This window comes from Pelecanus crispus, chromosome 2 (assembly GCF_030463565.1).
Source record: "Pelecanus crispus isolate bPelCri1 chromosome 2, bPelCri1.pri, whole genome shotgun sequence".
In the NCBI taxonomy this organism is placed as follows: domain Eukaryota; kingdom Metazoa; phylum Chordata; class Aves; order Pelecaniformes; family Pelecanidae; genus Pelecanus; species Pelecanus crispus.
In genome coordinates this window covers 141,151,459-141,165,466 of record NC_134644.1, presented here as the reverse complement: position 1 = coordinate 141,165,466, position 14,008 = coordinate 141,151,459, and the positions used below count along the sequence as shown (strand labels likewise).

At 36.9% G+C, this 14,008-nt stretch overlaps 1 protein-coding gene across 1 annotated transcript in view; it reads right to left on the bottom strand.

Annotated features, from left to right (window-relative positions):
- ZFHX4 (zinc finger homeobox 4) overlaps window positions 1-14,008 on the bottom strand; it is a 126,241-nt gene that overhangs the window by 74,784 nt on the left and 37,449 nt on the right. The window lies entirely within an intron of this gene.

Genomic DNA, 14,008 nt, shown 5'->3' with positions numbered 1-14,008 from the left:
TATGATGTGAAACTTTTTCAAAAACCATTTACTGTGACCCGCAACAAATTTTTGTTAAAAAAAAAAAATCTTTTCACAAGCATTGCTGACTCTGATTTCTGCCCACAGCATGTAACAGGATCCTTTTAAATTCTGATTTTTTCAATGGAAAACTTTTACAACTCCCAAACATATTCTGTTACAGTAGTTTATTTTTTAAAAACATATTTTACTTAAACTAAGGTACTTCCATTTCACAGGCACAACAAATATATTCCAAAAATAAGAATGGCAACTTAGCGTGAAAACAATCGCTTTATTGGTGAGAGTTCAGTACAACTCTAGGAGTCTTTCTAATACATTACACTGGGCTGCTTTTGTCTTCAGATATCAAATGGTACAGGTGGTATTTATTTGGACTAAGATTAGTTAGATTATGGCTGGTATCCTGAAATTCTTGCAGACAATAGTTTCTGTATCGGATCAAACATGCTGATTTCTACTTTCCTCTGCCTCTTGCTTCCCCTCCATCTTTCCCACCCCTATTTTAACATCTGAAAGTGGTTACTAACAAACTGGTAGGTGAATCTTTCCAGCACTATGGAGACATGACACATCTAGTATATTTTTGCAAACTCCTACAGGCTCCTCTTTTCTCTTCCCCCTTCTTTTTTTGTGTCAGCTTGATGTGGTGGATTAAATGCCAATCGATGGAAAAGTTACAAGTCTGTGACTGTATTTTCCCCCACCCTTCCCTAAGCCACAGTAAAAAAGAAAATGTCAGCCCAAGCACCTGTATGTTATGGATCATCACCTGTAAAAACAAACATCACAATTAGCCTCATCAAAACTCTCAAAAAAGTTCAAAGGAAGAGATTTGTGAGTACCTTGAGCTCTCTATCCTTTCCTCCAGTATCTACATCTAAAAAGTATACCTAAGCCTTGACCTATATGCAAGCAAGGCTTTTCTGTGCCAGTCAGACAGCACATCCCCCTGTAACATCCAAAAAGGAAAAGGCAATCCAGAATATTACCTTCTCCACTGCCCCAGATATATGGATTTGCCTAAGGCCACAGAAAAGGGGGCGTGGAGAAAATTTTCACAATATAACACACAAAACCACTTTCTAGAATGGGAGATGAAATTAAACTCCTTTTTTTTCCTGATGTAAATCAAGTAACCATTTAGACCAATTAGTATGCAACTGATGTTATTTCTAGAATCTAATCCCATGTTTATTAATAAAGCAGACAGGTCAACTCACAAAATAGCCTGCCTCCTTGCAATGCAAACAGAGCTTTCCTTTCCATACAGTGTATTTGGGGGGGATTCTTACATCAGTTGGTCCCTGATGAATAAAAATCACATTAATATAAAGGAGCAAGGAGAATCTGAAAGCCCCATTTCCTTTTGTCTAAATCCAGCACTACCCAGTGCAGAATATTGTTCCTTGTAACTTGGATGTGTGAAGAACAGAACAGCAGGCTCTGCCTTTCAGCTTGCCTCATCAGCTGTAAGTTTTAATTTGAAGCACTTTTGCATTAAACTTACTTTTTTGCCAGCCCATCCTCACTAATGTTGCACCACCTAAAGCATTCAGCCACTACTCTCCCCCCAAGCTAGCCAAGCATATCAAGTGTGCCTGCAACACTCACAGCCTAATGAACAATGCACAAAAACAAAAGTAACAGCAAGACTCCTATTATCTGATCTTCCGTAAAACACAAAAACTGCCTTCTCTGGTACAGAGGAAGTGCCAGTAAGCCTGCAGGTGTGAGCCAGTTAAAAGAAAAGGCTTTGGCTAAATAGATTCTTTGACTGCCAGGGATTAGAGTCATGGCACCAGTGGTAACACACATCTTTTCCTTTAATTTACAAAATTTTCTCACGAGTTTTCAAGAGTTCACCCCATCAGGGGCTTTCTGAGGCCATTGAAACGTCTTAAGTTTTAATTAAGTTGGAGTTGTCAGAAGAAAGCTTTTTTGGCACAGAGTCAGGGTCATTAATTACTGCTATCTTTGTTTCTTTCAGAAAAAAGAACTCTACTGACTTGTTGGGTTACTTATACAGCCTACATTTTCTATCCTTCAGTCCTTATTCACCTCCAAGCAAGGCTTGATTAAGCAGTTTACCAATTACTTCCATCAATCTGTTTTACAAATCCTATGGGTAATCTTAACTTCAGAAGCTTTTCTCTCTGCTGATTTGAGGTACAGTAGTAATGAAAGCAGCATTACTGTTAGAACCACAAAGCATTTTAAAATTCTAGATTTTCCATCCTAAATGGTACTTGAGTCACATTCCTGATTTTATCATTTCGTACCCATCCTTTTATACACTTGTAGCTGGTTTGTCAGTTATTAGCAGACACAAGGCACACTGCATAAAATTAGGCAGAATAAACATAATTTCCTTGCTATCTTGCAATTGCAGGGTAAAAGTTCATGTTTTCTGTCAGTCAAATAAATACCTGCAAACAAACTAGCATTCAAATCACAGGACATGGCATCTGCATTTGATAATAGTAGAAGCTTTATTGCTAGATGCCATTTACCAAAAAATGTAAAAGTCCAGAAAAATTAAATAAAATTGTTACCCTGTAACAATTATTCACTGGCCTAAGTAAAGGTTAATTTGTAGACTTTGTTTCTACCAGATGTATTCACATTATAAAAAGCCAACACCTTAACTGGCATAATTTGCTGCTTCATCAGAGTTTGAGATATGAAGAATGCACTGCCTGCTTCATTCCTAGAGATAATGACCTGGAGGCTCATAGTGAAATAATAATATTATACAGCAATATATATATATCCATTCCATAGATAAAGTGAAGATTTTGATTTCCAAGCCTGTCCATTCTTTGCCTCTGGTGATCACTAACTTCACATGCATACAAAATAAACGTATATTCCTCTAAAACAAATACACCACAGTTTGATAATCATATATTTTCAGATACCTGGTAAATTCTTGGGTTTATACAAAGTATTTTGCATAAGTACCATTGCCATTATTAGAAAGCTTGATAACTGTATGTCTAAATACACCGCTTGTTCATTTAAATGAAGTTCATTTTATCGAAATCCTCAAATTCCTTGAAGCCTGCAAAAGGCCTATGTTAAACTACATATTTTGTACTGTTTTTAATAAAAACACTGGCAAAATAATGTTTTTTCAGAAAACCTGACTTGGATTTCTGATTTATGGAGTATACTTTACCATTTTGAGCTACTCAGCTCAGCAAGTGGTTGCTCAGAGACTGCAAGACTTGAAATGTCTGTGGCGTAGTATAAATTATTTTGATCCTCCCCTGGGTATTTACTTAATTTCTCACCCATTTACTGTACTTCACATAAAATGGCAGAAGTGAGATAGAAACTATTAAAAAGCTAGGAACACTACCAAGAACTTTAACCAGCTCCTGGAAATTAAGATACCTGCAACAGAAGCAATCCACTGTTAAAGAAACTACTTTGCTGCTATGCATGATGTGTCTGCTTGTTTACCTCCATTTCCTAAATCCAACAACAAAAATAACAATCCTATAGAAATTACAGTGGCTATTTATTTGGTAAAATATTGAAAACTGGTACTACAAACAGATTACAAAACTGTGTTGAAACTTCTTATAAAATAACTATCTCTTAATTTGTGGCATTTTATTTGTAACAATTTTATTGTGGCACTGATTTCCAAAGCATCATGGAATTGCACCAATCCTTGTTACCGTTTTCATTTTCTTCACCTTAGTTAAGACTGTCTCTAACACCAAAAGCAATCCAGGCAATTTATTTATGCCTACAGGATGAATCTATATAGGGATACATAGTTGTCATCATATCCCTGAATTCTTTCTTTCCACATACAATCCCACTGTCACCAGCTTGGCCAGTGTATACCTGCAACTTGTTGCTCAAGTGCTCTTGAAGTGGGAGACTGGGAGAACCAAACATCAGGGACACAGTCTCCCACCCTTATGTTTTTCAGGCTGCAGCTACCACCAGTGTGAGTCATGGTACCTGCACCCAGAGCACTGGGAATGGACACTTTAGAACTTTGGGATGTTTTCTCTCTACTTTAGTAAGGACTTTACCCAGCCTTTTCAGAACTCCAGCTTACTTTTATTATTTTTCTTCTGTAGTTGAACAATATCTTTCAAATCCATCTCTCTGTTTAAATAAATACACACAGAAATAAATACACTAATAAGAAAAGACCTACCAGGCTGGCAGCATCAAAAAGCCCTTTAAGAGACTTACATGTTTTATTCTACCGCTAAATATGTAATTCTAGCCCTTTTTAGCCATGATGAGAAATGGGAAACTTTAATAGCCCAGTTCTGCTCTTACATGCTGTGCATGTGCACCAGCATATATGTTTTAAAAATAAGAAACCTTTACATGAACACTGTAAATCAAAAGCTGTTTTAACAAGCTGATTTAACAAGGTATTCAGATGCGTATTCAACAGAGGAGGTGGAGACCCAAGCTCTGTAAATTGATCAACACAAATGTAGCACAAGTGCTGTGAAAAAAAATGAAGAGTTTGTATATCTTTTCCGAATATTCATTTCAGCTTCTACTTTTCACTCTGGGCTTAGTCCTTTATTTATAACCCTTAATTTGGTTGTTACAGAAAACAAGCAACTACTGCTACATTCAGTATTGCTTGGAAATAATGGATTAGTCTCTTTCAGTTTTGGTCCTTTGCATGATTTTAGCTTGGTATGTATAAATATATAACCAGGCTAGTTGACCTGAAGAGTCTCTCTCTCTCTCTTACTAAGTGCATTGCTAATATGTCTAAGTAAGGGTGAAAAAAAAACCCCAACATGTTAAAGTACCATTACACTAGTAGAACCTCCTAATTCATGATGAAATCCCATTTCTGTTCTTTATCGAGCAACAGGTTATAAGACTTTGAGACAGGCTCATCTACCAGTAGCAAAAACGGTCAGTGTTAGAAAGAGCATTCAACTGTATTGGCAGCTTCACTGAAGGTCAACAAACAAGTATCTTTCCATGCTGATATTAAGAGATACATTTATAAAGTAAAAGACTGAGCAGCAGACCTTTTCATTTTAATAAAAATGAATTTTCAATGACATTAGTAACTAAAAATCTTTGTTGGTTGTTTCTATAATAGAAACATTACTGAAATACATATTTCTCTATTTTGTTTTTTTGTTTTGTTATCAATATGTCAATACACATACTTATATTCTGCAGTAGTTGGTGTGACATGAAAAACTATAATGGATAATACTTAAATATTCCCTGTTCTGTGAAGGACACGGGCAAGGAAGATATGCTTATCTAGCAGCCGAGGATCTCACCTGATTCTTTATATTAAATCTAGGTAGTAAACATGCTTTCGGATATAAGAAATAGAGCACTGGCAAAAAGGCCCAGGCAAATAGGACCCGGCTGGCTTTCTAGAATCAGTAAAAGCAGAGAAAAACAGCTGGATACAAATCAAAAGGTATGCAGCACCCACACATGCCTGGAGCAACAGCTGTACTTACTGAAGGACTATTAGCAACTGTTTCATCCTTCTGTACCCTACTTCAGGAGCCACTGTTCTGAAGGACAGTATTCCCTGTATTTCTGCTTCTGCCAAAGACAGCCCTCGTCCAGGAAAGTACACTTAGGTAAAAAGATAAGTCACCTATGCAAACTGCAGAGTAAATTATCAAGTTTCACTACCTGACTACATTAGAGTGGGGCATGCATATTAGTATATAAATATACATATATTTACACATATATAATGTGACTTCTGACAGAGCGGCTGAAAAATACTCAAACTGCAAACGCCCAAAAATCTAAATGTACAGATAAGAATAAGAGTGTTTTAAAATGGTCTTTTCTTCTGGGTAGTCTTCTTTCACCTACTATCTCAGGGCAGAAAATTAACACATCCTGCTACAGATCACCTTTCAATGAACTGAACCACTAGGGCTAGGGGCAGTTTATTATGGTTAGTTCAGTGCCAAGATGTCATGGTCAACAAAATATCTGACCCAGAAAAAACTGAAATTAACATGTTTGATGTGCAAAGATACTTGGTTAAACAATAACTACTGTTCATTTTACTTGCCTTGTACGGAAACATGAGAATTAAAGCTGAAAAAGACAGCAGCGTTCATCCATCCATGCAGAATGACTTCCTATTATAGGCTTCAAAATTCATTGTCCAGTCTCATTTCACTATGAGAGAGCTTCCAATTACTACACCTATTCATATCTATTATTGCTTTATGACATGCCTAAAGCTGTGTGCAGTATTATATCTTATCATAGTCTGTAGAAGGGGTCTATCCCATTTCTGTTCTATAGCATGATGCAAGCAAGAACAGAACTGTTGGGGGGGGCAGTTGGTTGTCGTATCATATGGCAAACTCATACCCAATTTGCCACCCACTATCACCCCTAAGTCTTTTTTCAACATCTTCTTCACAAACGTCTTTCTCCTGCTCAATATCTGCTTTTTGTGTTACTATTTCAGCAGATGTATCAGATTCCATTTGCCAGGTTGAATCCCATTTTGTGATTTCCTGTCCATATTTCTAACCTGTCCTCACTTCTTTTTATATCTTCACACTCTGTCCTCACTGGTGTTGGCAACACCTCCCAGTTTTAGTATGACCTGTAGATTTAATGAATGGTCTGTTCACCTCCCCTTCCTTAATCACATGATCAACAAATTGAGTCTTTCACTCACATCTGCAGAACACCTCTGGACACCTTACTCCATCCCCAAAATACAGCTTACACTCCTGCAACCAACGGGAAAATTCACATGACAATATGAGCACATTCAAGTTCATCTCAACTGCCCAAAACCTTTTGCAAAATTCTTTATCCCTTCATTTAAGCAAAAATCTATGAAGTTATTTCCTCCATATAATTTTTTTTATTAAATTACAGTTTCCAAACCTTTTTGCCTGATTTTCTGCACTTAAATTCATTTATTCTCCTCTGGAAACTGCATTCCTGTGTTTCCTCAAGAACTGGTCCAAGGTTCACTTGGACCTTCAGAACCCATGTTCTCCTCCATGATTCTCAGAGAAGAGCTGGGAAAAGTGGAGGGAGTTCCACTAGATGGCATGATCCCTCCTTCTTCCTAAACCCTTAGAAGCCCCTGGGTACATTCTCTTGGGACCAGGTATAGGGAAGAGGGAGAGCCAGATCAGACTATCCACCCAAGAAGCCTGTGGGAAAGCAAACCCAGAAGACCACTTCTGTTATTTTGTCTGCATGCTCACTTTTCTTTCCACACGGTGTGATTGTGTGTGTAGTTTAGGAACAAACTATGGTCAAGAGCTCTTTGAAGCACAGCTCCATCTTATTCATCTCCACATAAGGCAGTCGGAGGGGCCAGGCAACAGGGAGGAGGCAAGTAGCACCTGCCTGGATATTCCTGGCCTCCTGGAAATGCCTTTGGGCTTAGCAAGTGGAGACAAGAGAAAGTATGGGGTAAAACCTTCAGCGTCAGAACAATAATATTTGTTATCTTATTTCTTAATCATTGTTATTACTTCAAATAGACCACAAATCTTTATGCAATCATGAAGATATGTACATACAGAGGAAGAATCAAAAAAAAACTGTATTCTTACTGTTCTCATTCTTTGAACCACTTTATTTTTCGGTCATCTCCAGCTAAGACATATCAAGTCGAAAGTTAAATTGTTTTTAAATTGTTTTGGGGTAAGGATGGTTTCTTTCAGCTTCAGTAAAGTGCCTATCACACCCCTAGGCTTTATAAACAACAACAGGCAGCCCTATGGTAATTACCAGAATTATTCTTTTTTTTCTTTTATTAAAGATTGGTATTAGATTTTCCTTTTCCCAATCCTATGATAATTCCTCAATTGTACTTTACTTTTCAAAAATAATTACTAGCGATTATGTAAATTCATTATCTATGTCTCTTAAGACCATACTATGCTTATCATCCAGACCTGCTGATTTGCATTTATTCTGTTTTTTCTAAGTATTGCCTTACTCTTTTTTTTTATCAACTATTTGGAAAAGGTCTTAATTACTTGATCTATTATGTCCTTACTCCTTTTATTTTTCTTGTCAAAGACTGATTTTGAAAGTAGCTCAGTGCATCAGCCATTTCAGAACCAGCTTTCATTTTGTCACCCTCTTCATTTATTACTGAGCTTGCTTTTTCTTTCCATTATTTCTTTTTTTCTCCAATATATTTCAAATGCTATTCTTATTTCCCCTGGCTCCTTTGGCTAGCATTAACTCATTCTGCTTTTGCATTTCTTTTAACTTTTCCAAGTCTTAAAAGAGTTTTAATTTTCCTTCTTTCATTTTTGCCCTGGGAGAGATCTGGCATCCATAGATCTTTGAGCAGCCCCTGGTGAAACTAGAATGACTTCTCCTTATCCCATATATTTTCATCTTTCTCAAAACTATAGTTTAGTGCCTTTTAGAGAGAGGAGCTACAGCTGGAAAATATGACTGGGAATACCTGATTGCTATTGTCAACTGTGATTGAGCTGTAAAACATAACAAACAATTTGACAATCCTAACTCAGTTTCTCCATCAGTAAAAGCTGTATATTATCTATGTCTTCAGAGGACTGTGCTATATTTAATATCATTATATCCTCTGACTTTCTCAGTTGTCATAAACATGGAGACTGTTATGATTTTATAGGGTCCTACAATTGTTAAGTTCCTGAAGGGAAGAAATAGGCCATATTCTTTCCTCCCTTTCACACTCAAACACCTTGAAGAACCTACAAAGTGAGTCTAGCTCAAAGTAACAAAAGGTGGGGTTTTCTTGAGTTATTATATAAGAATAAGATTTTAAACACTCCTTTGTGTACATTAGGTGTGATTTTCTATCAAATTTGCTGTGGGTAGCTGCAACATATTCAAATACCTAACATGTTTGGCCATTTCCTGTATTTACAGAACTTTAAAAAGACGTTGCTTTAGATATGGTGTGTTTTACAATGCTACTGTCCTTATGTCTAGAAAAGGCATATCCTAGTAAAATTCCACCCGTCAGAATTCAGTGTTCTTTGGACAAATTAAAAATTATTACTTGTGAGGCCATGGAAAATAAATTGAGACCAACAGTGAAACAAAAAATTGGCATTCCTAGACCTGAATTATAAAGTAAACAATAAAAACTGTTTGCTAAATGGTTTGACAAATTTCTAACTTTGTTGCCACCACTAAACTGCTTAAATGCGTGCATGACTACAGCAGCAACTGACACAACAGCCTTTATGGAGGAGGAAAATAGAATAGGACCATGAAATCATGTATTTTAATAAGAAATTTAGTCAAGAACAGCAGAAGCAGTCTCAGAAATCTAGTCAGTTCTTTCCTACTTTAATCTCTTCCTTCTCTCAACCCCCAGCTTTGGAAGGAAAATAAAGCTGAAATTGAAAATTTAAATGCTAATTTTAAATTTATGGATATCCAAATCACAATCACATATGTTCAAACAAACCCCAGTGGAATTAGTATACCCCAGTGAAAATAAATGTCCTGATCACTCTTCCCTTCTTGAGCTCTTTGCTTTTCCAGGTGGCTGCAGTGAGATCTCTTGCAATAATGGAGTACTCCAATCTTTGATACTTAATTGTACTGGATTACTGTTTGGCAATGAACCAAGTGGTTGGCCTTGGGACAGATCATTTTATTTAACGGCTCATCACCAGAACCTCACCAGCATGCAAACAGAAATCACCATTCTGCTGCTGCCAAAAAAATGTAAGAACACACGAGGCTAATCACACCTGGGAGACACTCGTCTAATGACATATGCAGGTAAGTGACCACTTAAAGAAATGAAGGACAAAAGGCTGAAAAACCCTGAAAAACTTGAAGCAATGAAAACCCTAAAATCCCCAGTAAAGAGACAGTTTTATCTAATGGGAAAATCAACTAAAATCAAAACAAGTAGGTTTTTTTCATGGTTAATTACCATTACACTTACAATAACTTGTTACTTATTGTTTGTGTAATTTAGGCTTGAGGGAGGAATATGTGAAGAGTCCTGCTCCAAAAAAGTTTCAAGGAAATAATTTATGAGAGCTTACAGATAAGAGCCTTTAGATTTGACATTTTGATTTCTATAATAAATTGTTTTATTTAAAAAGTAAAACATCATGTAAATTAATTCATCCCTCAAGCAACATGTAGAAATGCCGCAGACATGTTTCAACAAATGTTCAGTCTTCAGCTATGTTCATTATAATGTTCTACTATGATAATAAGTGCTCTGTAAATCAATAAGTAAAACTACACAGTGCCCAATTTAGAAATGCAGCTTCTGTCTCCTCTCGTCCTTAGAAGAAGCAAATGGCATTAGTACTGTTGTGTCCTCTCCTCTACTGTGACTGCAGAAAGATTATGAAAGGCATTTCATATGACTGGTTACGAAAGACATGCAGCAGGGTGGTGAAAAGTTTTATGGGGGCTGTAGCAAATATCAACAGTTCCCAGGGAAGGAAAAAACAGGCATCAAAAGTGATTGTTTTCATCTCCAAGCAAACAGGTGAGTGAGGAAAAGAAACTAAAGCCTATCAACCAACAGAACTCCATTGCTTTCCTCTTCCTTTTTCTCCCCCTCCAAATTAGCAGCCAGGTTCTTTACTATTAAATGAAATTTACTATTAGGCTTGCTGCCAAAAATCACCCTACCTCTTCTCTTTTTTTTTTTTTCTTTTTTTTTTTTTTTTTTAATGCCTCTCCACACAAACTTTTTGGCTTTTGTTTTCTTTTCCAAGCTGGAAACGCCCAGTTCAGAAAGACAGTCTGAATACTACAAACCCAGTGAGGAAGAAGATCATTTGTTTCTTGCCACCACAAGTTCCAGGGATACTAAATAGATGGGGTCAGCCTGGCTTTTTTGACCTTCCACCTCATGCTAGTCTTCCCCTTTCATAAGTGCTACTTGCTGCAAGGTCAGTATGGTTTTTTCTTTAAGTACTAGGTAGACTTCAGATTGAAGGTGCTCATCTAAAACAGACTTTAAAGTGCAAAAATGAGTTTGTAATACAAACTTTAAAATAAAAATATCAAAATAAGTAAATACAGTGCATACAGTTTACTGTAGACTTTCCTTAATCAGGAGATTTGTAGAAGAGCCTGACATATGTATCACAAACATACATAAGAGCGAACACGTTAATACCTTTGCAGATACTGAACACTCTGCACTAACCTAGTAGGAAACAACATCAGGTCACCATGTGATAAAGCATGTCTGTATACTGTGATGTGCTTACATGTCTTAATGCACATACACAGAAAACAGGTGTGTACGTACATGCATGCACAATCAACATTACAACACATGGCATGTCCTGATATTCCAATTAATGTCTTAAACTTGACCACTTTAAATATCATAGTTATTCTATCATCCAGTCAGAATAAAGAGCTGAAGTGATAGGCTACAGAAGGAAGCACCTATTAAAAGTTCATAGAGGAGTCCCTAAATATACATTTATGGTAAAAGCGATTGAACATACGGAGGCAATGATCACGATCACTGAGAAGAATTTTGCATCGAGCAACATACAAATATAGCAAACAAATTGCTTTCTAGTACTACCAATAGTAATATCATAAAGATGATAACTATTTTCTACAAATAAATCTAAAATGACCTTTTGGGCCACATACAGTCTGTGATATTTTGTAATTTACTTTCCTTGATAATCATTTCACTGGAGGCCTGAATGTTCCTTAATTTGCCATATAGGATGAGTTAAGTACAGAGACACCAATAAGCAGAGACAGTGAATTAGCTGAAGTTAGAAGCAAAAGGTCTATTAGGCAGCTAATTCTTTGAACACTGGACCACATAATTTTAAATGACTTAAACATCTGTACAAGAAACAAATACATCCCGAAGGGTCAAATCCTGCAGTCTTTACTCAGACAAAATTCCCATGGACTCATGGGATTTGACCCTTAGTTGGGAATGTACACAGGTTCAGACCATCTTTTTCAAGCTCCAGTGTGGAAATTCTCTTTGGACCAGAGAAGTCCTCAGGGAAGGGCTTTCTGATACCGCAAGCATCCAAGACACCAGTCTGGGCTAATCACTAACAGGTTAGCATCTCTGAAAATAATACTGTCTAACAGCAGAGGAATGTGTAGTCTGGTTCTCATAAAATTTCAAACCTGGGACAAAACAGAAGAATCTGGTAGAGCTACCTCTTTTTTCATCTGAATTAATAACACATTATCAGTTTGGTAAGAAAATATGAACTGTTTTTATCAAGCTTCCAGATATACAATGAAACTTGGAAGCAAATGTAGCAGTAAATATTTGCTACCGCATATTTACAGTAAATGCTGAATATTGAATACTTATTTTTCAGTATCATTACACTTTATAAATAGTTTATGGATTATGCCATTATAAAACTGTAAAAATATTCTAAATTTGAACACCCTTTAAAAATAAAAAAGCCACCACAGCACAGAATAATCAACAGTTAGTCTATCCTCAAGAAAATAAAATATCTTTCCTTAAAGAAAGACAAGAAGTTCACCTGGCAGACAAAGGTAAAGGCCAAATTCTAATATATGTCGATCTGTTTGCTTTAAAAATAACTGACACAAAATTTCACCCAGCTTATCAGTACCTCGTGTTTGTTCCTGTTATTTTCCAGAAAACAGTCACTGATTTTTGGGGGGGGGGTAGAATTTCAGCTTTAGAGGCTCAGCTTGAGACAGTACAGGCCAAATTTTCACAAAGAGTGAACAAAGCAGGCTAGTATCTGCAGGTGCTCAGCACCTCTGCAAAGGCAGGTGTAAGGTATATGAACCAGGGCATCTGCATTAAGCAGCTTCTTTTGAACAGCTGGTACAAAGTGCTGGCAAACTTTACCTGGCCACCTTACCAGGCTGATGGATTTATATATTCATCCACAGGAGAAAAAGCCCAGGGTAGCAGATGCCCGCAAAGCGAAGGGGAAGTTTGTCACATGGGGAAAGCATGCAGAGATCAGAGGATCTAAGTACTGCTGCAGAAACTCTGCTCCTGGCAGGTGTCTTAATTCCATTTACAGGGGGCTCTCCCTAGCTACCATGTCCTGAAGGACCCACAGACTCGAATTTTTCACAGCCCTATTCCTTTTTCTTGGAATCCTTACAGAGTTAGGGGAAAAGGTGTTATTAAGCATCCTTTAGCTATTGCACATACAGCATGTGTCCAATGCCTCCCTTGGAAGAAATCCTAGATGTGCACAGCAATCAACATAAAGTCTCAGTATGAAAAGGGGTGGCCTATAGTAAGTCTCTGTGTCTCAAAAAGGGAAGGGACAAAAATTTCAGAGCTACAGAAGCACATCTGCAAAGATGCAATACACAAATATCAGATCTGGTAGAGAAACTACATAAGGGAAGCATCACTAACAGCATTTTCTGACAGAGGGAAAAAAATATTTTTCTTATTTAAAAGTTCCTTTAAAACATCAGACATTTGTCCTGAGTACTTATTCCTAGTTATTATATTGTTTTAGCCTACTGAAAAGCAAAATAAAAGGAACAAAGTCCCTTTCCATAAACAAAATAGAGCAAAAAAATTGTGATGGCAAGTGAATCCCACTTTATCACGCTGCCTGGAATTTCTATTGCAGAACCAGAAAAGTCTGATTTATTTTTAAAGCATTTTAAACACATACCAACATTACTTGGAAACAGGCCAGGTAAAAAAATTCCATCAGAGCTGACACCCTACAAACACATGTTACCAGTAACCGCTATTGAGCCTAAAGAAATAAATGAAATGCTATACCTTTGGCAATGCAACACTTGGCACTTTGTCAAAGATTCATAGCAGCAAGGTATATATCTACTTTAAATATACAGTAAGCTCAGGACTATGTATTAAGCACATTCCCCACCCCCACCCTACCCCACCCCCCCTTTAAGAGAAGTCTTTTGTCCCACAACTTCTTAAATTAATTTAAGGGCTTTTTTAAACTGAAACACTATGGAACTTGTATTCCATAGCTGACCAAAAATC